This window comes from Pristiophorus japonicus, chromosome 15, assembly GCF_044704955.1.
Source record: "Pristiophorus japonicus isolate sPriJap1 chromosome 15, sPriJap1.hap1, whole genome shotgun sequence".
In the NCBI taxonomy this organism is placed as follows: Eukaryota; Metazoa; Chordata; class Chondrichthyes; family Pristiophoridae; genus Pristiophorus; species Pristiophorus japonicus.
In genome coordinates this window covers 63769573-63793334 of record NC_091991.1, presented here as the reverse complement: position 1 = coordinate 63793334, position 23762 = coordinate 63769573, and the positions used below count along the sequence as shown (strand labels likewise).

The window sequence follows — 23762 nt, the reverse complement described above, 5'->3', positions numbered from 1 at the left end:
CACACATGGGCAGTAAGCTGGCAGAATGGATCAGCCGGCCGTTACAGAAAGTGTGATTTTCATTTTCAGTGATGTAATTTTTAGGGTGCACTGTGTGTGCTCTGCCCATTGGTACCAGACATTGAGGCATTGATTGCTTCTTGGCCCCAAAGAAAGCTTTCAGTCGAATGCTGGCCCATCTGTGCAACTTCCACCACCCTCCCTGCTTTTCTCCCTTCCCCGCTAGAGAAAATTTCAGGCTCAACTCCACGATGGAGCCACTGGTATTCATGCGTAATGGGTAATGTCACTGATCCCTCGTCTTTTCCGATTCCCTGATGGTTTACTGGTCAAAGCCACCAATCCCAGGTCGGTCCTGATTCCCTGCTTTATTGGGTAAAGGCACCAATCCCAGGTCGGTCCCAATTCCCTTCACTGGATAAAAGCACCAATCCCAGGTCAGTCCTGATTGATGGTTTACTGGGTAAAGGCAGCAATTCATATTAATTTACTTTGCAAACAAATACTTGATCCTGTAAATCATGCCCATGCATCAGTATCTCATATAAAAATTAAATAGTCTTCATCCTCCCCAAAGAGAAAAGGGGCTTGTCAAATACATTTTGTAAATGGACAATGTCCCTTTAAGTTTATTGTGCAAAACATTGCTTTGGGACTTTCAGTGCTGCACTGACTTTAGATGTAAATACAATACTTTTATATCATTTTATGAATAAACTATAATTTCCTTTAGGATCTATTTCTGTCTACTTTGGACTTGGTCAGAGAACTAGCCATTATGTGGAGATACAGATTTAGTTACAATATGCAGATTTAGTGACCAGTTCAGAGTTGCATTGTTGCAGAAGTGACTGCACCGGGGAATGTTGTAAGGGACTTCAGCCATTGCAGGCTTTATGAACTTTCGCCGGTCTGAGTACATAAAGAATGTCAATGTTAAATAGTGCAAGGCACATAAAAATGTATTGTAGCAAATCACAACAGTATGGAAACACATTGAAATAAACTAGTACATCATCCATTATATCACAAATACAACCACTTTCAACTTACTTTGTCGTCTTCTAAACAAATCATTGGCAAAGTCCTAGAATGACATATTTATAGGGACAAAAATTGCGGTCAAATACTTCCCACGGGCGGATGCCTCCGACCCAAATTCTTTTTGCGAAAGTACTTGGTGGTCCCGGAGGAACGGACACTTGCACTCCAAGGTCTAGATGCGCAGCCCTGTGTAGAGGCCCACATATTCCAAGAGCATATGCGCATCCTGGGATCAAGTGGGCCTGAACCACCAATCACAATGTAGTATTCTCATTCATAGTAATGTGATCTCCGTGTTCCCATTACTATCAATGAGAATATCCCATAAAACAAATCAATCGCAAACATAAATTTAAAAAAACTTCACATTTTTAAAATTAATAGAAATTGTATTAAATTAAATGTTTTAGGAAAAAAAATTGATTTTTTAAAAATGTTTCATAATGTTAAAAATAAATTTACCTTCATAGACAGAGTTTTTAATATAAAAATAAGTAATAAGATTTATTTTTACGATCTATTAAAACTCAATAATGCTGGTATAAGCTTTTACCAGGCGTAAGAATTTGAAGGGCAATTCGCTGGGCAAGAGTTGGACAAATAGCCCAAGGGCTAGAATTTCCTAACAACCTGCCAGTGCCCGATTACCGCCCAAAAGACTGCTAAGATTCCCAAGATAATTGCCGGCGAAAACTTCCCACAATGAAAAAAAAAATCCACCCAGCCAAAAAAAAAATGGGCGTTGCACCCAGATTCTTGGTGAAAAAGTGGAATTTGAGGTCGATTGGGCGGTTCTTAAAGAAAATGGGCGATAATTTAAAAATTCACAAAAATTTACCCCGAGGCTGTGGGTTGGGCCTAGGAGAAAAAAAACACTAAAAATATTTTTTCAAAAAACAGAACATAAAAAAATAATAAAAACATTCTCAGGACCCTTTTAACTTAAATCACAGAACATAATTAAAAAATAATGAGTAAAAAACCAATTACTTTCCTTTTTCTTGCAGGGTTACTTACCTACTGCCAGCTCTGCTGATTCTCGTGGTTGTTTTTTTTAATACTTATCTATGGGTCACCGTTGAGCCAAATATCGCGCCATGTCAATGTGTGGACGGTGCACGCCGGTGGTCTGCTCCTCAGCGGTACCTTGAAACCGCTGGAGTAACTCAGCTGGGCAATTTCTCGCCGACCCGGTTATCGCCCAAAACGGCCAATACCACCCAAAAACCGGGCGGTGAGCCACTGCAATTCCTAGCCCCAAATCTCCACCCATGAAGGTCCTTCTCCCGGGGATGTGTGTGATCTGTCAGACAGATCGTAAGTGCCGGGTTCAGGCGAATGTGCTTCGGGGTCTTGCGGGGTCTCTTCGGGCACATGCGCACATCGTACGCATCTGGAGAGGCCACAATTTCAGGGCCATAATTTTAGAATAAACAGCTTTATTTTAAACTTATTTTCTGCACTCCCCTCAACTTTTTGATACCATGTACCTTCAGTGACTGGGAAAGGGCTGGAGAACTACACCTCATCACACACCATTGCTGATGTATTCCCTCCATTTAAAGATTGCCTACAACAGTGTGACTGTGATTGGAAAGTCACAGTGTGGGGAATACCCACACAAACCTATACTGTAATTGACACCGAACCTATAACTTGTATAACTTCAATACATTGGCCCCAAATATCCTCACGAGTTCCACTGGGCTCCTGCCATACCTTTAGCGGAGGTCTGGTAGATATGGTCCTGGAAACAGGCTGGGATCCAATATATGCCAGGTATGACTGACTCTGGCAGCTACTGGTAGCCTTTATAATGGGTGAAACTTCCACATATACTTTACACGGCCAGTGACGCAAGGGAGTAGAGTTGGGAGCAGGAAATTTATTATGCTGGGAGTTCCAGAAGGGACCTAGCATGAGAGATATAAGAGTATGTTGGCCTCTACATAGTACAAGCAATTCTCATGGGGGAAAGAAGCCAAAGAAAAAGCTCCTCTTTATACAGTGAAGGACGTTCTGGGGGGGGGGTTTATTAATTTTAAAGGATGAAGAATGTATAGATGCTCATGATATCCAAGGAAGAAAAGGCCATTATGTTTCCTTGCCTACTCTCATTAGGTCATTGAACTTTTTCCAGCACTCTGTGCCAGTTCCTTCCACATGGCACGAGATATTTTTCTGAGGTTTCCTCCATGAGCACCCAGCAGTCTTTCTCTCCTTTGCTGCATTTCAGAGTGTCTGATGGTCAACCTCATTAAAATTCTGGGCTCTTTTCTGCCCGCTTGCAAATTCGTGTTCCCTTCTTTGGGTGCCTCAATCAGACCCTCTACTTGAAAACATGCTTTAATAATAAATCACACAAAATGAGCCACCTGCTACTGCTATCTGGCTGTCAGCTCACTGTGCCAAATATATTTCTACTTATTTGCTGTTTCCCCAGCCAGCTGCAGCAATTTTCAGCCATTCTTGGCTTTTTAAAAGCTACGCTTTAAATTTGTAAGCTCCCATTTGCACCACTGAACCACTAATGGATAGTAAAATGAGCTGAGCTACAATTTATGGAGGGGTCAGTATGGACAGCATTGGTGGGTGCAAGTCTCGACTCAGGCACAACTCCAGTGTAAACGGCTCTGCGGAATTCCCTGGCCAATCACCGAAAGCGACCCATTTGAATCCCAGATGGTAATGCACGTTCTACCCTGCTTAAACAATCACCTCATCACATCTAACTACAAACCTACATGTAATGGAATCCCCTCCCTAAATCACTCCACCTCCCCATCTCCTTCTCGTTTAAAGCCCTTATTAAAACTTTTTAATCAAACTTTTGGTCACTCCTCCCAATAGCTCCTCCTTTGGCTTAGCATCCATTTAATTTTGATTACACCTCTGTGTCTTGAGAACATTTCCTATGTTAAAGTTATATAAATGCAAGTTGTTGCTGTTGCTGTAGCTGTACTGTGGCCAATGATAAAGGGCCCCCCAAAATTCTGTTACCACTAAAGTGCTCTCAGTACTTTCATATGGGGTTAGAATCAGCATGCCTTTGTGAATCATATTGTACCGAGTGCTATAGATGAGTGGTCTAGAAAGGTGAATTTGGTGACGTGCATTATATTCCAAACGTTTTGCTGTGAAGCGGGTTATGCTCCCAATACTACAGGGCCCAATTTTCCCAAGTTATCTGTGCCGTTTTTTTGGTGCGCGCCGCTTTTTTTGATGTAAGTTAACATATCCAAGTTTCCCCAAAGTTTCTGCACCAGTGTAACTCAGTTAGTTACGATTTTTTTAGGTTAGGATTTTTTTGTGTCATAGGGAGCGTAACCTGATGTCTGCGTCAGTTTTTCACATTTAAGCAAGCTTGGTCAACTTACATTTTTCCTAAGACAGCGTATGTGACCATTTCTAAAAAACCTTCTGGTCATTTAAGAAAAACCAGCGGACATTAAAAAATCAGCGTAGAAACACACCATTGTCTTTAGGTGAAGTTTTGGAGGGAGTCAAGAAGACAAAGAATATGCATCATGAAGCTTAATTTTTTTCAAATTCAAAAGGGAGAAAATGGAAGTCTAATGCCATTCTATGAGCCATATAGGAGGGCGGGTATTACTACAGCCCTCTGGACCATGAGCTTTCAACAAGCTCCCCGCAGGAGTGGAACTAAACGACAAAACCAGTGGAAAGCTGTTCAACCTTCGCCATATCCAGGCAAGATCCAAGACCACCCCAACCTCTGTCATTGAGCTACAGTACGCGGACGATGCCTGTGTCTGTGCACATTCAGAGGCTGAACTCCAGGACATAGTCGACGTATTTACTGAGGCGTACGAAAGCATGGGCCTTTCACTAAACATCCATAAGACAAAGGTCCTCTACCAGCCTCACTGCCCAACACTGCCCCCCAGTCATCAAGATCCATGGCGCGGCCCTGGACAACGTGGACCATTTCCCATACCTCGGGAGCCTCTTATCAACAAAAGCAGACATTGATGAGGAGATTCAACACCGCCTCCAATGCGCCAATGCAGCCTTTGGCCACCTGAGGAAAAGAGTGTTCGAAGATTAGGCCCTCAGATCCACCACCAAGCTCATGGTCATGGTTCATGGTCAAGCATGGAGCTTGTTGATTAAGGTGGAGCATGGCAGTAAGGAAGACTGAGAAGAGGGTTGGGGCGATGACACAGCTTTGCTTGACCCCAGTCCGGACGTGGATTGGGTCTGTAATGGATCTGTTGGTAAGGATCACAGCCTGCATATCATTGTGGAGCTGGCAGACTTTTGGGGGCATCCGAAATGGAGGAGGACGCTCCATAGACCCTCGTGGTTGACAATGTCCTTTGTAAGGTCGAAGAAGGCCATGTATAAGGACTGGCACTGCTCCCTACAATTTTCCTGCAGCTGTTACGCTGCAAAGATCATGTCCGTTGTGCCCCGTAGGGGACGAAATCCGCATAAGAGAGAGGACCATTGGCATATTGGAACAGCGTTTCTGATGCCTGGACCATTCTGGAGGCTACTTGCAATACTCCCCTGAGATTGTTGGTCAGTTCACTGTTGTGTGCTGCATGCTGCATAACTTAGCCATCATGAGGCAGCAGCAGCTGGTAGTAGATGACCCACCTGAGGTGAGAGTGGCTGATGATGAGGAGGAAGATGCAAATGATGAGGAGGAGGAGGATGAGGAAGCCATGCAACTACCTGAACCCGGAGCACGACAGCGGAGGAAGGCAGGCTGTCGTGCCCCTTTAACAATTGCTCGAGTCTTGCGCCAGCAGCTCATCCGTGAACGTTTTGCTGCCTGAAGGCTCAGCGACAACTATTCCACATGGATCATGTTTACTGTTTGGACCTGTTCCGTAATGTTCTGTTGTGTTAATGGAACAAATAATAGAAATGATTCTTCTTTACTTCAAAAAGTTGTGTTAATAATGGAACAAATAATGGAAATGATTCAGTTATAATTTAAAATATATTTTATTCAAAAGTTTAACACTTGTTTGTACTTAACTTTAATAAAAATATTCTTGTATCAAACTTTAAAGTTTTCAATTAAGATCACTTATAAACTTTAAGATGACTTACAAACGCTAAGATCACTTACAAACTTATAAACTTGTAAATTTACATAACTTAGAAAAAACTTTTAATTTGAGAACAGTTACAACAGTAACAATAACAACAACAGAAAAGAAAGGCTGCACCCATCTCTTCTCCACCTTATTCTAAGGCCGCCTGCTGCACTGGTCTTGTTGACTCTACCCCTGCCTGCAGTAAGTGGCGCAGTGTTTCTTGGGCTGGTACCAAGCTTATTCTTTTGAGCATCTTGGGTAATGCGCACTTCTTGATGGGGGGGCGTGGCCAGGCGGTAATGTGGAAGGCCCGGCTTGGGCCTCTTCAGAGGTTGGTCTGGGGATTGGAGTTGGAGTAGCAGTTGATTCCGTCAATGGCTGCGGGGTATGGCCGTGTTCCCTTATAGCAGCAGCTAACTCCAACATTCCCGCCTTCATGTGCCCTGACTGTGTCTCACCTACCCGCGACATTCCCTCCCTCATGTGCCTGGACAGTGTTCCCGTTTCTGGTGAGAGTGTTGCTACTTCTCCGGACAGTCCCGATACCTCATCACCCACCACACTGATGGTGTCCAGGAGTGATCGGGTAAGGTTAGTGCTCTCCCCATTCATTGTCATCATCTGAACCACATCTGTTAGATCCTGCACCTCAGGAGAGCGCTGTCGAGCTCTCCTTCCCGTCCTCACCCTGGGTGTGCCTCGCTGCACCCCATTGGAATCCCCAGCCTCGGACTGTGAGAAACCATGGAATGTCCCAACACTCGTACCACTCAGGAAAGGGCCTGACACCTCAATGGGCAGCACCTGCACCTCCTCCAGAGTGAGTACGAGTGGGAGCTTCATCCATCCCCACCCCCTTCCCCTGCCCCTCACCCTCCTCCCATGCTCTTGGTCTGGAAGGTGGGATTGGAAGATGTTTTCCTCTTCAGGCTCATCTGCGTCTGCATCGGCTTCAACCTCATCAGGGTTGGCCTCAAGTTCTGCAAAATATAACGGAACAGACAAATGGTTAGCAGCAGAGGAGGGGGCAGGGTGGGTGACATTGGTAGGCTCACACAGTGCAGGCAGCAGGCTGATTTGAAGGACCACAATGAATGATAACACATTGCATCAACCGAAGCGTAGCTGATGGCGACATCCCCATGAACTGAAGCATGGCTAGCTCGCACAGTACTTAACATTTAGCAAAGCCAGACTGTGAATTTGCAGGACTTACCCTCTCCTTCGAATGTGGGCCCAGCTTGTGCAGTGGTGGTTGCTTTTCTCTAGGCAGGACCCATCAAAGCTGCGACTCTGTCTTCAAAGGGTGTCAGTGGGTGCAGATCTGCTGTGCCTCCTCCTGTTCGAGTTATTTCCCTTTTGCTGTGTGCCACCTTCCTCTGCAAAGTTGAAAATATAACTTTTTAGAGAGGGTGTCTTTCTGCTGGGAGGTCACATTTACAATTGCAATTGCAGTGAATAAATGAAAATATTACTTACACTAACTACCTGACCAAGGTCCTGACACTCCTTTTTGCACTGACCTCCAGACCTCGGGGTGGTCACCATTGCACAGCGTTTCTTCATTTTTTTTGGTGAAGCTTTTATGTGACCTCTGCTGGTGTCCAGCTCATGCCATCTGGCTTCAATCATAGTAACTAGTGCCTCCACTTCATCCTGAGAGAAATTCTTGGTCCTTGAGCCACGCTGCTTATTTTATTGCAGCTCCAATTTTTCCAATGAGAATTAAAGTTCTCACACACAACTGGCTCTTTAAAAATGGCCGAATGCAGACCGGGAGCTGTACTGGGCATGTGTGCCCATAGCTGTCACATAAAAAACATTATTTATTTTTTGCGCATGCACAGAAGGGGGGGCATCGCTTTTTCGGCACAGATGTTAGGCTTCACCCCCTAAAGCTAAAGGACAGGCTGCGTGGCGCCAATTTCAAAAATTAGAATGGGCAAACTTGGAAGTTATTTCTTTGGAGTAGTTGGGGCATAAGAAAACAGGTGTAACTCTTGCAATACGCCAAAAAACAACATTGGGGAAAATTGAGCCCAATGACTGGTGGCTTTCTGAAGTGTTTTATTTTCTCTCCTACACATGCTTGGTTTGAAACCATAGAAGTTTACAGCACAGAAGGAGGCTTTTGCCCCATTGTCTGTGCCCTGGTCTTTCCTGGAACAATCCAGAACTAATTGCACTGATCTGTTCTTCCCCCATAGCACTGCATCTTTCTTTGCTTCCAATGTTTATTTACACTTCCCTTAAAAAGAAGCAATGGTCTCTTCCTCAACTATTCCCTGTGACAAGGCATTCCTACAGCTCTCTGAATAAAGACGATTTCATAGCCTCTCTTCTCTGACAATTTTAGATTGTTGACCCCCTTATCGCTGATTCTCCAACCAGAGGAAATAGTCTTTCTCTGCATCTTGTTTTGCATTTTATGAATATACTATTTTGTAATCGAACCATCTCATAATTAAAGATTTCCCTGTTTGCTAACTTTCTTGCCCAGTTAATTTAGACCAGATGCATTTTTACTTCACTGAAATTTGCCTTTTCCAGTCCAGCTCTCCTATCTTTTATTGTTCATTATCCTTTTCTGTTTTCACATTGAACTTATGTTGTGCTCACAATTGTTCTCCAACTCAGCACACTGCTGTGAAGCATGTTATAGCTCAATGCCGCAAATAAGTACTTCACGTTTAACGTATTGTTGTGGTGTGTTATCCCCACCCTGTTACAGACAAATGGATCATAGTCAGCATGTTGTTGTTGAACATATTATAATCTCAGTGTCAGTGACCATTACTTAGTACATCATTGGCTGTAAAACACTTTGAGACATCCCGAGGTCATGAAAGGTGCTATATAAATGCAAGTCTTTCTTTCTTTCTTTTATACTCTGAGTCATTGACCTTTCATTTTGAATCAGTGTGCTGTTATGAATGCCACACACTAGTTCTTTAGAATTAACCTTTTATTCTGTCTGTGTTGCTTTAGGATCAGCATGTTCCTGTGGATCCTGTTACACTCACAGGGTTATAGACACATTAGTTATGATTTTCTGCTTTGATGGGATCCTGGTACAATTTCAGAGGAGTGGGTGTTTCACCTGCTGATTCTCTGGGGTCAGAGTAATTTAGACAAATTCAGGAGGCTCCTAGTGGGATTCTTCATCGGGGAGCCCGCTGGGTGGTTGGGGAGAGGAGGGTGGGTGATAATTGGTAGCAACAGGCCACAGATGCCTATTCTGTAGCGTGGCTAGTACTCTTTAGGGTTGGCCCTAAGTGTTAGCATGTATTTTTTTTAAACCCACCTTAACCCATACAATCAGTCACCCTGTGATTGATTACAAAGGCTAGCTGATGTCTTTAAATGTTAACGTTCACCCTGGCTATTACATCAACCCTGCACATCAGGAGCACAGAGTGGTTCCTAGTGTGCAGCTTTACTGGGCTACAAATCACAGTAATTGTCCTGTGATATGTTCCTGTCATCTGTAATTAATTTGAATGCAATGGCCTCTATTATTGCGAAGTGCTCGGCTGAGTGTGATTTGAGGATCCAATGAAATTGCTCCTAAAGAACTCCACTCACATCCACTGGCGTTAAGCTGGAAGGGCAGATTTACTCCAGTGGAACATCCTGATAATGGTTTTGAATCAGTGCGACCTTGTTATAGTCACAGTGCTCCAGGTGAGCGATTCATACTCAATGTGTTGTTTTGAAGTGTATTAAGCTCAGTATTCCAGACAAATGATTCAGATTCGATGAGTCAAGGGGTTGACAGTGGATGGGCAATGGCAGACATTTAGAGACCGCATGGATGAACTACAACAATTGTACATCCCTGTCTGGCGTAAAAATAAAAAAGGGAAGGTGGCTTAACCATGGCTATCAAGGGAAATCAGGGATAGTATTAAAGCCAAGGAAGTGGCATACAAATTGGCCAGAAATAGCAGCGAACCCGAGGACTGGGAGAAATTTAGAACTCAGCAGAGGAGGACAAAGGGTTTGATTAGGGCAGGGAAAATAGAGTACGAGAGGAAGCTTGCAGGGAACATTAAAATGGACTGCAAAAGCTTCTATAAATATGTAAAGAGAAAAAGGTTAGTAAAGGCAAACGTAGGTCCCCTGCAGTCAGAATCAGGGGAAGTCATAACTGGGAACAAAGAAATGGCAGACCAATTGAACAAGTACTTTGGTTCGGTATTCACTAAGGAGGACACAAACAACCTTCCGGATATAAAAGGGGTCAGAGGGTCTAGTTAAGGAGGAGGAACTGAGGGAAGTCCTTATTAGTCGGGAAATTGTGTTGGGGAAATTAATGGGATTGAAGGCCGATAAATCCCCAGGGCCTGATGATCTGCATCCCAGAGTACATAAGGAGGTGGCCTTGGAAATAGCGGATACATTGACAGTCATTTTCCAACATTCCATAGACTCTGGATCAGTTCCTATGGAGTGGAGGGTAGCCAATGTAACCCCACTTTTTAAAAAAGGAGGGAGAGAGAAAACAGGGAATTATAGACCGGTCAGCCTGACATCGGTAGTGGGTAAAATGAGTGAATCAATTATTGAGGATGTCATAGCAGCGCATTTGGAAAGAGGTGACATGATAGGTCCCAAGTCAGCATGGATTTGTGAAAGGGAAATCATGCTTGACAAATCTTCTGGAATTTTTTGAGGATGTTTCCAGTAGAGTTGACAAGGGAGAACCAGTTGATGTGGTGTATTTGGACTTTCAGAAGGCTTTCGACAAGGTCCCACATAAGAGATTAACGTGCAAAGTTAAAACACATGGGATTGGGGGTAGGGTGCTGACATGGATTGAGAACTGGTTGGCAGACAGGAAGCAAAGAGTAGGAGTAAATGGGTACTTTTCAGAATGGCAGGCAGTGACTAGTGGGGTACTGCAAGGTCCTGTGCTGGGGCTCCAGCTGTTTACATTGTACATTAATGATTTAGACAACGGGATTAAATGTAGTATCTCCAAATTTGCGGATGACACTAAGTTGGGTGGCAGTGTGAGCTGCGAGGAGGATGCTATGAGGCTGCAGAGTGACTTGGATAGGTTAGGTGAGTGGGCAAATGCATGGCAGATGAAGTATAATGTGGGATAAATGTGAGGTTATCCACTTTGGTTGTAAAAACAGAGAGACAGACTATTATCTGAATGGTGACAGATTAGGAAAAGGGGCGGTGCAACGAGACCTGGGTGTCATGGTACATCAGTCATTGAAGGTTGGCATGCAGGTACAGCAGGTGGTTAAGAAGGCAAATGGCATGGTGGCCTTCATAGCGAGGGGATTTGAGTACAGGGGCAGGGAGGTGTTACTACAGTTGTACAGGGCCTTGGTGAGGCCACACCTGGAGTATTGTGTACAGTTTTGGTCTCCTAACTTGAGGAAGGACATTCTTGCTATTGAGGGAATGCAGCGAAGGTTCACCAGACTGATTCCCGGGATGGTGGGACTGACATATCAAGAAAGACTGGATCAACTGGGCTTGTATTCACTGGAGTTCAGAAGAATGAGAGGGGATCTCATAGAAACGTTTAAAATTCTGACGGGTTTAGACAGGTTAGATGCAGGAAGAATGTTCCCAATGTTGGGGAAGTCCAGAACCAGGGGTCACAGTCTAAGGATAAGGACCGAGATGAGGAGAAACTTCTTCACCCAGAGAGTGGCGAACCTGTTGATTTCTCTACCACAGAAAGTTGTTGAGGCCAATTCACTAAATATATTCAAAAAGGAGTTAGATGTAGTCCTTACTACTAGGGGCATCAAGGGGTATGGCGAGAAAGCAGGAATGGGGTACTGAAGTTGCATGTTCAGCCATGAACTCATTGAATGGCGGTGCAGGCTCGAAGGGCCGAATGGCCTACTCCTGCACCTATTTTCTATGTTTCTATGTTATACTCAGTGCCACAGATAACTGACTTAGAATCAATGGGGGCCAATTTTTGCCCCAATTTCAGATGGGAACAGGGAGTTACCAGACACCTACCACCCCACACATGCCGATGCCAGGCCTGCCATTATCGCAGAGTGGGACAGGAAACAGGTGAGTAGTGTCCCCACTCGAAATAGGCGCGAGCCTCTTGAATATGAAAATTGGGCTCTCAGGCAATCTGAAGAACCCTGAGGAAATTTTGTTGTCTCACTGAGTGGAGGAAGTGGAACTGAGCGCTGAGCAGTCGAACCAGCAGTTCTTAAAGCGGCTTGTGCCAGCCGCTTCAGAAACCCACTGTGGCACTGTAGCATGAATGCTCCTCCTGTGCCCATAAAAATATTCCCACTCGCTGCCAGTCTCTTAATTCCCTCTCTTGGGATTGCCTCCACCCCCACCCCGCCGTACCTTTAGCATTCCCTTTCCAGCCAAGGCATTTGAATTTCCTCTCCCCCCCGATCAGTGAATTACCATTGGGCAGCGATGGACTTACCTCACCCGCCTCCCAACCGCTGGAAAAAGATACACGAAAACTGACCCTACTGCTTTATTATGAAGTGCTACACTCTCAGCCTCACAGACAAGTGATTCTGAATTAGCCTGTTGTTATATTCTAGGCTGCTACAGTTGAACGGTTGCTTATCAGCTTGTTGTACCCTCAGTGCGCAGAGAAATTATTTAGAATCAATGTGTTTTTGTGAAGTATGTTATTCTTATAGTGCTACAGGTCCGGTCTATTCCTGGGTGTCTAGGAAAAAAGACTTGCATTTATATAGCTCCTTTGTTGACCACCGGATGTCTTAAAGCGCTTTACAGTCAATGAAGTTCTTTTGGAGCATAGTCACTGTTGTAATGTAGGAAATGTGGCAGCCAACTTGCACACAGCTAGCTCCCACAAACAGCAATGTGATAATGACCAGATAATCTGCTTTTGTTATGTTGATTGAGGGATAAATATTGGCCAGGACACTGAGGATAATTCCCCAGCTCTTCTTCAAAACAGTGCTATGGGATCTTTCACGTCCACCTGAGAGGACAGACAAGACCTCGGTTTCACTTCTCATCCGAAAGATGGCACTTCTGACAGTTCAACACTCTCTCAGCACTGCACTGGTGTGTCAGCCTAGATTTATGTGCTCAAGTCTCTGGAGTGGAACTTGAACCTACAACCTTCTGACTCAGAGACAAGTGTGCTACCCACTGAACTATAGCTGTGCGTTGAAAGGTTAAAGATGTGCATTGGTGGGGGTGGAGGGGGTTGGGTCCTTCTTATGGTCTGGAGCCTGCCCTCCACTACCTCCCCAAAGCTACATGGCTCAGAGCAAGTACTCAACAGCTAGAAGATCTATAGTGTACCACTGTTATGTCGTGACCTCTTATGGAGCGCCATTGGCAGGAGCTGGGGAGCAGGTCATCTATTTACCCAGAGCAGGGCGTTTGGTGCAAGAAAGCCACTGAAGGAGGAAGGGGAGCAAATACCTTAAATCGAAAAGTAGCCAAGCGCTGGTACTGCGGTGCACCACTGACGTGCTCGTTTGGTCTTGAGCAGTGAAGCCAGAAGAAGATCAAAGCTTCCCAGGGAGTGAAGCCAGCCAGTATGCAGTCTGCAAGGCATTGTTTCAAATTTCTACTTCCTTGTTTGATTTAAAGCGAGTTGAGGTAAACTTGTTTGAAATAAATGTGGCAAAACCGGTTTTAAACACTTCAGACCTTTCACATCGGTCCGTTGACTGGTTTGTTCAGCACTGTGATGGTATTTTCCCATAGCTATAGATAGTTTATTCCAATGGTGCAATTGGCTGGCCAGCTGGCATTAATCTCCAATTGTGTTTTGAGAACTCCGTTCCAAATTCTAAAAATGCTTGCTCAAACTTTCTTAAAGGGACAGCAATAAACTATCGGTGAATGATTATAGTACAGGATAATACAAATTACATCCTGTAATATTACATAGAGTTACACAGAAACAGGCCATTCGGCCCAACTGGTCTATACCGGTGTTTATGCTCCACATGAGCTTCCTACCCAACTTCATTTAACCCTATCAGCATATCCTTCTATTCTTTCCTCCCTCAATTGCTCATCTAGTTTCGCCTTAAATAGATCGATACTATTTGCCTCAACTGCTCCTTGTGGTAGTGCATTCCACATTCTTACCATTCTTTGGGTAAAAACGTTTCACCTGAATTACCTATTGGATTTATTAATGACTATTTTATATTTATGGCCTCTAGTTTTGGTTGCCCCCACAAGTGGAAATATCTTCTCCACAACTACCCTATCAAACCCCTTCATAATTTTAAAGCCCTCTAATAGGTCACCTCTCAGCCTTCTCTTATTTACAGAAAAGAGCACTAGTCTATTTAGCCTTTCCGGATAGTTCTGCTATCACCCTTGTGAATCTTTTTTGCACTTTCACCAGAGCTGCTTCTCTAGCCTCCTTCCCCCATGAGAATTGCTTGTGTCAGCTGTGGCTCAGGGGGTGGCACCCTTACCTCTGAGTCAGAAGGTTGTGAGTTCAAGTCCACTCCAGAGATTTGAGCACAAAAATCTAGGCTGACACTCTAGTGCAGTAGAGGGAATGTTGCACTGTCGGAGGTGTCATCTTTTGGATGAGACGTTAAACCGAGGCCCCGTCTATCCTCTCAGGTGGGCGTAAAAGATCCTCTGGCACTATTTCGAAGAAAAGCGGGGGAATTATCCCCGGTGTCCTCAACTAACATCACTAAATCAGATTATCCGGTCACTATCACATTGCTGTTTGTGGGAACTTGCTGTGCGCAAATTGGCTGCCGCGTTTCTTACATTACAACAGTGGCTGTAAAGTGCTTTGGGATATCCAGTGGTCATGAAAGGGGCTATATAAATGCAAGTCTTTTTCTTTTATTTCTATATCCTTTTTAATAATATGAAGACCAGAACTGTGCACCAGAGGTGTGGTCTAACCAAGGTTTCAGACAAGTTTAATATAAATTCTCTGCTTTTCAATTAAATCCCTCTAGAATTAAACCCTAGTGCTTAGTTTGCTTTTTTATGGCCTTGTTAACCTGTGTTGCTACTTTTAGTGATTTGTAATAGGGACCCTTAACTGCCAATGCTCAGAGTCCCAACAATGCGCACAAATAATAGTGTGGAAGGATATGTCATTGATGTGAATAATAGTGTTGAATGAGTCAATTGGCAGTGATATGCCCCCTCTACCTCTTTTTCCAAGTCATTGCACATAGCCGACATCTGTGACTGTGTTTAACTGCAGAACTGCACGTTACATATCTGAGTTTTAATTATTTGATAAAAATTCATACTGGTTTGTATCTTGTTTCCTGTCAATATTAGGAGTGAGGGTTATGCATCCGCTCCTGGCTGTGATTTTGTGTTTTAACTGAGTCCAATATTGGGTCTGTGTCCGATCCCTGCTACGACTCGTCTCATATATATGTCAGATCTCAGTGGGAGTTGGTAGGGCTTACATCTAATCACTGGTGGCCTCCAGTACCTGACTCTTTCGTCAAACAGTGGATTGAAATCTGAGTTCCCTATTGGCCCATTTAGTGAATGCACTGCCCAGTATGACATTGAGCCATTTAGACCAAAAAGGACCCCGATTCTTGGACTGCACTGAATTAGCTGCTTTCTGATACAAGTAGCCATTTTTCATATGGGATGCAATATCGGCAGCTATTAGCGGGTTTATTTAACCAGGGGGGAATGTGCCAGCCAGACTGGATCCTGCCCTCACCCAAAGTGCACTTTCCTGCAGGTCAATTCTTGCACCCACTACTGCCACCCTGCCAGAAATCAGTGAACTCAGCACAGACTGGGGATTGAACCTGGGCCTTGCCAGGACTGAATGTCTCCCTGCCACATGGGCTGGTATATTTGGCCACAGCACCTTCAGGGGGAAAAGGGACTTTGAATCCGGACCTTCCAGCTCCAAACTTTAATATTCCCAAATGTTCGGCACGGTTTGCATTTGTACCTGGGAAAACTCAGGCTATGGTCCAAGACAGTTCCATTCATTTCAGTAGCTGCATCAAAACTGTAATTGTAGGTTTCAGCTCTACCCCAACACAAACCTGTGTTTATGTTTGAACAACACTCCTCCGTGACGCCATCAGCCTATTTATACTGGAGGCGTGAGTGCACTGTCATAGCCTGAACGTACTGCTATCTAAGTGAAAGTACCAAACAATTCAGCCGGTCACCTTCTCCCACTAGAATGAACAAACACAGAACTCTCAGACGAAGAGGCACATGAGCGGGAGGAAGCCCTGGTTTTGTTTTTTATCTTTACAGTCAGGGTTCTACTGGTATTTTTCCATGTTATATCCGAAGATTGGAAACAACGATACTCCAACTACCATGATGCTCTACTACTCCAATGGTTGGTTAGATTGGAGGCTGTTTAAGGTGAAGGATGATTGCACTGAGCATGGAAAATGTTTCCAGTTTTAAGATTGTGTACCATTACCAGATGCTCCCAAGTCATGTGCAGTACAGCACATTTTAAATACAGTAGCGAGCTCCTTCTGCTCTTCCCAGGCCTCAGGAGTGCACCTGTCCCAGCACCAGCGTAACATTTCCATTTCCTGCAGCAGCCCACTCAATGGCCTTTATCAAGACTCCAAAATTAACAGTGTTGCTTGTCTGTTGCACTGGAATCTCCCTGGAAATATAAGAACATAAAAATTAGGAACAGGAGTAGGCCATCTAGCCCCTCGAGCCTGCTCCGCCATTCAACAAGATCATGGCTGATCTGGCCGTGGACTCAGCTCCACTTACCCGCCCGCTCCCCGTAACCCTTAATTCCCTTATTGGTTAAAAATCTATCTATCTGTGATTTGAATATATTCAATGAGCTAGCCTCAACTGCTTCCCTGGGCAGAGAATTCCACAGGTTCACAACCCTCTGGGAGAAGAAATTCCTTCTCAACTCGGTTTTAAATTGGCTCCCCCGTATTTTGAGGCTGTGCCCCCTAGTTCTAGTCTCCCCAACCAGTGGAAACAACCTCTCTGCCTCTATCTTGTCTATCCCTTTCATTATTTTAAATGTTTCTATAAGATCACCCCTCATCCTTCTGAACTCCAACGAGTAAAGACCCAGTCTACTCAATCTATCATCATAAGGTAACCCCCTCATCTCCGGAATCAGCCTAGTGAATCGTCTCTGTACCCTCTCCAAAGATAGTATATCCTTCCTTAAGTAAGGTGAACAAAACTGCACGCAGTACTCCAGGTGTGGCCTCACCAATACCCTGTACAGTTGCAGCAACACCTCCCTGCTTTTGTACTCCATCCCTCTCGCAATGAAGGCCAACATTCCATTCGCCTTCCTGATTACCTGCTGCAAACTAACTTTTTAGGATTCATGCACAAGGACCCCCAGGTCCCTCTGCACCGCAGCATGTTGTAATTTTTCCCCATTTAAATAATATCCCCTTTTACTGTTTTTTTTTCCCCAAGGTGGATGACCTCACATTTTCCGACATTGTATTCCATCTGCCAAACCTTAGCCCATTCGCTTAACCTATCCAAATCTCTTTGCAGCCTCTCTGTGTCCTCTACACAACCCGCTTTCCCACTAATCTTTGTGTCATCTGCAAATTTTGTTACACTACACTCTGTCCCCTCTTCCAGGTCATCTATGTATATTGTAAACAGTTGTGGTCCCAGCACCGATCCCTGTGGCACACCACTAACCACCGATTTCCAACCCGAAAAGGACCCATTTATCACCACTCTCTGCTTTCTGTTAGCCAGCCAATTCTCTATCCATGCTAATACATTTCCTCTGACTCCGCGTACCTTTATCTTCTGCAGTAACTTTGTGTGGCACCTTATCGAATGCCTTTTGGAAATCTAAATACACCACATCCATTGGTACACCTCTATCCACCATGCTCGTTATATCCTCAAAGAATTCCAGTAAATTAGTGAAACATGATTTCATGAATCCATGTTGCATCTGCTTGATTGCACTATTCCTATCTAGATGTCCCGCTATTTCTTCCTTAATGATAGCTTCAAGCATTTTCCCCACTATAGATGTTAAACTAACCAGCCTATAGTTACCTGCCTGTTGTCTGCCCCCTTTTTTAAACAGAGGCGTTACATTAGCTGCTTTCCAATCCGATGGCACCTCCCCAGAGTCCAGAGAATTTTGGTAGATTATAACGAATGCATCTGCTATAACTTCCGCCATCGCTTTTAATAAAGGAGCGGATATCGCAGCACTGGCTTTCAGTCTATAGCAGAACCCTGCTTTGGATCAATTCTAGAATATAAAATGAACATTAAACACACCTCAAAATAGCTCTAACTTCAGAAAACAAATTGGTGGAATAAAATGCAGCGAAGACTTACTCTGAGCACATCCAATCTAGAAATACTTATTCTGTGGATGATTTGTCACAGCTTGAACTGTAAGATTAAGCTTACTGCATTTGTTTACCTTCAGAGCTATTAGTCAACCGTGTGGGTGCAGTCAGGAGCCCATGTTACTGTCAGACTGGTGGGGGTGGTTCCGGCTATCCACTGATAATTGATTGACAGCCTTAAAAACAAACAAAACAAACTCTGAATCAAAGCATACAAATAATTAAAATAGATTATCAACTAAGTAACTTTTTACAGTTGGTTATGGTTATTTTAGGAAGTGCTCTTAACTACTTAAAAATTACAATTCTAAGAAACTAACCTGGATTCTTAGTTAAGATCCTTTTTAAAAAAAATAAAACCATTGCAGTCTGTGGGTAATTAAGATCAAATTCTTTCATTTACGTAACTAAACAATTTAATCCAAGCACTGAAAATCCTAACAGTTCTACTGAGTAAACGTTAATCTATTGAATGGTTCTACTGCTCATTGTGTGTGAGCGTGCACGTGCGTGAGAACGTGTGTGTGTGTGCACGTGTGTGTGCATGAGCATGTGTGTGTGAGAGAAGGTGCGCGCGTGCGAGTGCATGAGCGCGGTGTGTGTGAGAGAAAGTGCGCGCGCGTGCATGCGTGTGCATGTGAATGCATGAGTGTGTGTGTGAGAGAGTGTGTGCGCATGCGTGTGAGTGCATGAACGTGTGTGTGTGTGAGTGTGTGCGCATGCATGAGTATGAGTGCATGAGCGTGTGTGAATTTGTGTGAATGTGTGTAGGCATGTGAGAGAGTGTGCGTGCAAGAGTGTGTACAAGTGAGTGTGTGTGCGTGGTGTGAGTGTGTGCGTGCAAGTGTGTGCATATGTGTGAGTGTGTGTGTGTATGTATGTATGTATGTATGCGTGCGTGCAAGAGTGTGCATACGTGAGAGTGCATACGTGAGTGTAAGAGTGAGAGTCTGAGAGTGTGCATGTAAGAGTGTGAGAACACCACCGCAGGTTGTGGCTACAAATAGAGCTGGAGCGTGGGCCCTGGAACATCGTGGTGGAGGTGCGGCGAATGAGGGTACGGGGCCCAGAAAAGCCGAGGACCCGGGGCAGCACGGGCCTGCCCACACTGCGATATGTGTGCGCACTAGGTCCGTGCAGCAGAGCAGGTCTCCAGTCGTCCTGGTTAATCCTTGCCACTGGATAAAGGCTTAGCTCTGTCAAACCTGTGTGATGGCTGATGTGCAACGGTCACCACATGTTAAAAAAATCCACACACAAGCATCTTCCACCCCCTCAACTGGAGTTCAGGACTGGAATATTAGGTCCTTCATTAAAACATCTGTGAACTCACGTGGAAGCAAGTCATCCTCATTCGAGGGGCTGCCTATGATGATGTGTGTGAGAGTGCGCTTGCGTGAGAATGTGTGTGATTACGTGCGAGGGAGCGTGGGCGTGCGAGAGAGCGTGCGTGTGGGAGTGAGCGTGCGTGTGAGAAAGCATGTGTGCTCGTGCGTGCCCTGTGTGTGGGAGTGCGTGTTTGAGTGTCTGTTTGCATGTGCATGCATGAGAGTGTGTGTTTGTGTATGCGTGCACACCGCTCATTATCAGAGGAGATAAATAATTAGTGCAGCAGCACTCATAATGCAGCCCATGAATTACTTGCAGCTTCCCTCCCCTCCACCTGTGTCCATTTGCAGATTTACTGCTCTCTGTAGCTTTGGGCCTCCAGGTAGCCCGGCTGTGGGATATCATCAGAACTGGATTCTGTGCTGTTCCCTCGCCTCTTGCTCTTCAGCCAGAGAAAACAAAGAGAAAACACCCAGAGAGCAACTGAAAGGCTCCATTACAACATAACAGCCAATCATTCCATTTAAACAACTGGTTTTAGAGCTGGTTATTATTTTCTTTACTCTGTTACTGTGGAGAAGTGTCTGGCCTCCACTCAGAAACTGAGTTGAATAGCTCAACACGTTGGAAACTGCAGACATAGACCTGGGTCCCATCACTGTACAATGCAGCAGTTCGGAGTATTACTGAGGGTGGTCCTCGAGCTAAAAGCTGCTTGGGGTGGTGACCTTTGACAAACAAAAAAATAGTGACTAACACTGAATTAATGAGTTGCGGTGAATAGCCTATCACACAATGATTTCATCAAAAGCTCTGCAATAGAGAAACAAGACTAACATCTTCTGTAACACTCCAGTACAACGCACATCAATTGCAGTTTCCTCAGTAACAGAGAAATCAAACACCTTCACCATCTCTCTAACACTCGTGCATATATTTCAGTCTCACGTAACACACGTCGTGGCTCTCTCACAAATGGAGAGACCATGTAAACTGAATTTAAAATACTCTCTGTAGCACATTGTTCATTTCCATATCTTCTGTAATATTGCCAAAGATAACCATATCCTGAGGGTCCAGTGTGTTCGTCAAGTGAACCAGTGACACCAAGTGTATGAAAGTAAATGTCTGTTCCAACTTTTTCAGTCCATTCTCGTAAACAAATTCCGAGGGATTTAAAATCCTAACCTCCCTTTGGCTAAGATTTTTTCTGTTAAATATCATGGAGGCTCTTGTGCATCGGAGGTTCTGATTGTTGCTATGAGGTGTTTGTGCCAAGATGAAGAACCATCAAAGAAAACATCAATTTCTGATTCTGAATTACGCGCAGAAGTCGATTTTGGGAAATTAATGTTGAGGTAAAGAAAGAACTTGTGTTATATGATGACTATCACATCATAAGGATGGCCCAAAGTGGTCCACAGCCAATGAAGTACTTTTGAAGTGTAGTCACTGTTGTAATGTAGGAAACGCAGCAGCCAATTTCCACACAGCAAGGTCCAACAAACAGCAATGAGATAAATGACCAGATAATTTGTTGCTTAGGGGATGGATATTGACCAGAATACTGGGAGAACTCCTCTTTAAACAATATCATGTAATCTTTTATGTCCAGCTGAGATGGCAGATGGGGCCTTACTTTACTTCTCAATCTAAAATATAGCACCTTTAACTGTGCAGAAGTCTCTCAGCACAGCACTGAAGTCTCATCTTAGATTAATTGCTCAAACCTCTGGAGCGGGGTTTGAAGTGATAATCGTCTGATACAGAGGCACATGTGCTACCACTGATCCAAGGCTGATATTTGTAAGTACACATCCTGCTCACACTGAATGCTGCAAACTTACCAGCAAACACATTGTTCACCGTTACACTGGCTTTTGTTCATCACTGAAATAAATGGGTCTGATCTACTAGCCATTACAGAGACGTGGTTGCAAGGTAACCAAGGTTAGGAACTAAATGTTCCAGGGTATTTGACGCTTTGTAAAGACAGGCAGAATGGTAAAGGAGGGGGGTAGCATTGATAATAAAGGATGACATAAGGACAGTAGAGAGAAAGGATCTCGGCTCGGAGGATTCGAATGTAGAATCAGTACGGATGGAGATAAGGAATAACAAGGGACAGAAAACACTGGTGGGAAAACAATGGACAGAAAACAGAAGCTATACCATTGGACAGAATATTAATCAAGAAATAGTAAGAATTTGTAACAAAGGTAATGCAATAATTGTGGGGGACTTTAATCTTCATACAGACTGGACAAATCAAATTGGCCAAGGTAGTCAGGAGGACGAGTTCATGGAATGCATTCAGGACAGTTTCCTAGAACAATATGTCATGGAACCAACCAAGGAACAGGCTATTTTAAATTTTGCATTGTGTAATGAGACAGGATTAATTAACAATCTCCTAGTAAAGGATTCTCTGGGGCAGCGTGATCATAACATGATAGAATTTCACGTTACGTTTGAGAGTGACTTGTCCAAGTCCAAAACGAGAGTCTTAATCTTAAATAAAGCCAATTACAGAGGTATGAAGGGTGAATTGGCTAAGGTAGATTGAAAAATAGATTAATAGCTATGGGAGTAGATAAGCAGTGGCTAGCATTTAAAGAAATGTTTCATCATTCTCAACAAAAATACATTCCATTGAGAAGCAAATTCTCCACAGGAAAAGTGATCCATCCGTGGCTAACTAAAGTTAAGGATCTAATAAGGGTGAGGAACTTAATGTAATTAATATCAGTAGAGAAAAAGTACTATCCCCTGGACCTGACGGCCTATTTCCTAGGGTTCTAAAAGAGATGGCTGCAGAGACAGTGGATGCATTGGTTTTGATCTTTCAAAATTCCCTAGATCGGTCCCAATGGATTGGAAGGTAGCAAATGTAACACTGCTATTCAAGAAAGGCGGGAGAGAGAAAGCAGGGAACGACAGACCAGTTAGCCTGACATCAGTCGTTGGGAAAATGCTGAAGTTCATTGTTCAGAAGTGGTATCAGGTCTCTTAGAAAATCATAACATGATTAGGCAGAGTCAACATGGTTTTATGAAAGCAAATTCAAGTTTGACAAATTTATTAGAGTTTTTTGAGGATGTAACTAGCAAGGTAGTTAAAGGGGAACCAGTGGATGTAGTATATTTGGATTTCTAAAAGGCATTCGAAAAGGTGCCACATAAAAGTTTATTACATAAGTTAAGGGATCATGGGATTGGAGGTAATGTATTCGCATGGATAGAGGATTGGTTAACGGGCAGAAAAGAGAGTAGGGATGAACGAGTCTTTTTTGGGTTGGCAGGCTGTAAATAGTGGGTGCCGCAAGGATCAGTGCTGGGGCCTCAGCTATTTGCAATCTATATTAATGACCTAGATGAAGGGACCGAGTGTAATGTATCTAAATTTGCTGATGATACAAAGCTAGGGGGACAGTAAGCTGTGAGGAGAACACAAAGCGAATGCAAAGGGATATTGATAGACTAAGTGAGTGGGCAGTAAGGTGGCAGATTGAGTATAATGCAGGGAAATGTGAGGTTATTCACTTTGGTAGGAAGAATAGAAAAACAGAATATTTTTAAATGGTGAAAAACTTTTAAATGTTGGTGTTCAGAGAGATTTGGGTGTTCTTGTGCAAGAAACACAGAAAGCTAGCATGCAGATACAGCAAGCAGTTAAGAAGGCAAATGGCATGTTGTCCTTTATTGCAAGGGTGTTGGAGTGTAAGAATAAGGAAGTCTTGCTACAATTGTACAGAGCCTTGGTGAGATCACACCTGGAGTACTGTGCACAGTTTTGGTCTCCTTATTTATGGAAGGATATACTTGCCTTGGAGGCAGTGCAACAAAGGTTCACTAGATTGATTTCTGGGATGAGAGGGCTGTCCTATGATGAGAGATTGTAGAATGGGCCTATACTCTCTGGAATTCAGAAGAATGAGAGTGATCTCATTGAAACATACAAGAGTCTGAAGGGGATTGACAGGATAGATGTTGAGAGGCTG

The 23762-nt window shown here is 43.9% G+C and overlaps 1 protein-coding gene across 2 annotated transcripts in view; it reads left to right on the top strand.

Annotated features, from left to right (window-relative positions):
• The window catches only part of LOC139281492 (protein Wnt-7b), a 102969-nt gene that overhangs the window by 27930 nt on the left and 51277 nt on the right, over positions 1–23762 (top strand). The window lies entirely within an intron of this gene.